Source organism: Leptonychotes weddellii, chromosome 6, assembly GCF_054177405.1.
Source record: "Leptonychotes weddellii isolate Sample4059 chromosome 6, ASM5417740v2, whole genome shotgun sequence".
In the NCBI taxonomy this organism is placed as follows: domain Eukaryota; kingdom Metazoa; phylum Chordata; class Mammalia; order Carnivora; family Phocidae; genus Leptonychotes; species Leptonychotes weddellii.
In genome coordinates this window covers 102274020-102276803 of record NC_138374.1, presented here as the reverse complement: position 1 = coordinate 102276803, position 2784 = coordinate 102274020, and the positions used below count along the sequence as shown (strand labels likewise).

Genomic DNA, 2784 nt, shown 5'->3' with positions numbered 1-2784 from the left:
TTTGAGAGAGAGAGACAGGGGGAAGGGGCAGAGGGAGAAGAAGAGAGAGCCAAAAGCAGACTCCGTGCTGAGCATGGAGCTGGATGCAGGGTTCGATCTCACAACCCTGAGGTCACAACCTGAGCTGAAACCAAGAGTCGGATGCTTAACAGACTGTGCCACCCGGACACCCCAAAATTTTTGCCATTTTAATAGATGCGTAGTTATAACTCTTGAAAAAATCAATAAGAAGAAAAGCCAATCAACTGAAATTTACCCTGCAACAACACAAATAATAGAACTGAGATACAAGGATATTAAAAACATAATGCTATCTATATTCTGTATGTTCAAGAAGCTAAAAGACAGACTCAACCAGTTAAGCAAAAATAGGAAGATATAAAAGGTCCAAACAAACTTCTAAGGATGAAAACAAAAATATCTGATATGAAAAGTACACCAGGTCTCTTGCTGCAGCAACGCGAGTGGGAGCACCAAGCGCCGGGCACAGAGCAGAACTCCAGGGATCGCTTTAAGAAAATGGCAGACAAGCCGGACATGGGGGAAATCGCCAGCTTCGATAAGGCCAAGCTGAAGAAAACAGAGATGCAGGAGAAGAACACCCTGCTGACCAAAGAGACCACTGAGCAGGAGAAGGGGAGTGAAATTTCCTAAGAACCTAGAGGAGTCCCCACCCCTGTCATCTTGGAGACACCCGTCATGATGTGGAGGAAGAAGAGCCACCTGCAAGATGGACATGAGCGACAAGCTGCACTGTGAACCCGGGCACTCCGTGCTGACGCCCCTGGCCTGGCAGTATCTGAGGGGATTCCCCCCTCAATCGGACTGCCAAATTCTCCGGTTTGCCCTGGGATATTATAGCAAATTATTTGTATGTGTATTGAAAATAAAACACACCTCGGGGCAAAAAAAAAAAAAAAGTACACCAAATTAGACCAACTGCAGAGTAAGCCTTGTAAGAGAAAAAAAGTAGTAAATCTACAGGTGTAGTAATAGCAATTATCCAAAGTTGAGAGATGTAATGTATGGCGATTAACAAAACATAATTAAAAAGAACAAAAAACAAAGCTGAAAGAAAATAAGACTGAAAAAAATGAACAGAGCGTCAAAGAGCACAACTTTAAGTAGCCAAATATACTTGTTTGGGGAGTCCCTCAATGGAAGAGGTGGGGAAAAAAACATATTTGAAGAAATAATGGCTAAAAAATTTCAATGTTTGATGCAAACTATAAATCCACAGATCCAAGAAGCCAAGCAAACCCCAGGCACAAGAAGAAGAAAAATTAGAAGAAGAAAAAGATCACACCAACATAGTATAATAAAATTGCTTAAAGTTAGTTAAGAAAAAAATTTTAGGGACCCCTGGGTGTCTCAGTCAGTTAAGCATCTGACTTTTGATTTTGGCTCAGGTCATGATTTTAGCATCCTGAGATCAAACCCCACGTCAGGCTCCACACTGAGCATGGAGCCTGCTTAAGATTCTCTCCCTCTGCCCTATCCCCACCCCCCTGCTCACAAGTGAAGAAAAGAAAGAAAGAACGAAAGAAAGAAAGAAAGAACAAAAGAAAGAAAGAAAGAAAGAAAAAGAAAGAGAAAAGCAGAAAAAATTTTTAAAGCAGACAGAAAAGAGAAGCATCATGTGCACAAGAACAGAGATAAGGATGACAGCAGAGTTCTCATCAACAACAATACAAATCAGAAGACATAAAAAGAGGGGCGCCTTGGTGGCTCGGTCAGTTAAGCGTCTGCCTTCAGCTCAGGTCATGATCCCTGAGTCCCAGGATCGAGCCCCACATCAGGCTCTCTGCCCAGTGGGGAGTCTGCTTCTCCCTCTCCCTTTGCCCCTCCCCCCACTTGTGCACACTCTCTCTCAAATAAATAAAATCTTGTTAAAATTTTCAAAAATTAAAAGAAGAAGACACAAAAAGAAAAAAAAAAACTGTTAATCTAGAATTCCTTACCCAGCAAAAATAGCTTTCAAAAAACAAAGGTGAAATAAAGATTGTTTAAGACATACAAAAGCTGGAAAATTTTATTATCAGCATGTCTTCCTTAACCTTGGGTAGTTTCCTTATCTGCATAAACGGATCACTACTAAATCAATTTTAATTTTAATTTTAATTTTAATCTGTGCTGGAGACATGAATTTTTCACTTAGATGAAGGACAAAAGCAGATGTTGAGGGGCGATAGATAAATAGATAGATATCTTTATATATATCTATATAATTTTTTTGCTTGTCAAGATCCTTTTTTCAACCATTTTCATTCTCTGACTAGGATACTTGACTGAATGAACTACATCAATAGTCAGTGATACCTGACTTCCATTCCAGTGGGCTTGATCAATTGGGCACTTTGGAAAGAGATCAGAAGACAGAAAAATAAGGTCAGAGCTCCCTTTCTAGAAGGCTCAATAAGCTATGTTATTCACACAGGTCATTGCTACACAGGTCATTACTCTTAAACTGGCTGACTTTATATGACTCTTTCCTTCCAGACCACAGTACCTACACCTGACAGGTACAGTCCCTACAGGTATAGTAAGGGCTTAGGTGCCACCAAGCCCTATGCTACTCCATTAACCTTTTGGGTTTCCCTAAACCCACCTTTGTAAATATCTCTTGTGAATAAACTCTCTTTTAATTATCCTACTTTGTGTATGGTATCTGTTTCCTGCTGGAATCTGTCTGATACAACTTTTTTCCTCCTAATTTATCCTCCTTTTCTTTAGGAGCTAAATGTCAAAAGAAAAGGGAGAAATTAACCCTAAAGTGGATATAAG

General features: G+C 40.1%; 1 pseudogene; it reads left to right on the top strand.

Annotated features, from left to right (window-relative positions):
* The first annotated feature begins 460 nt into the window (after positions 1–460).
* On the top strand, positions 461–920 carry LOC145722057 (thymosin beta-10 pseudogene; annotated as a pseudogene).
* Positions 921–2784: the final 1864 nt, after the last annotated feature.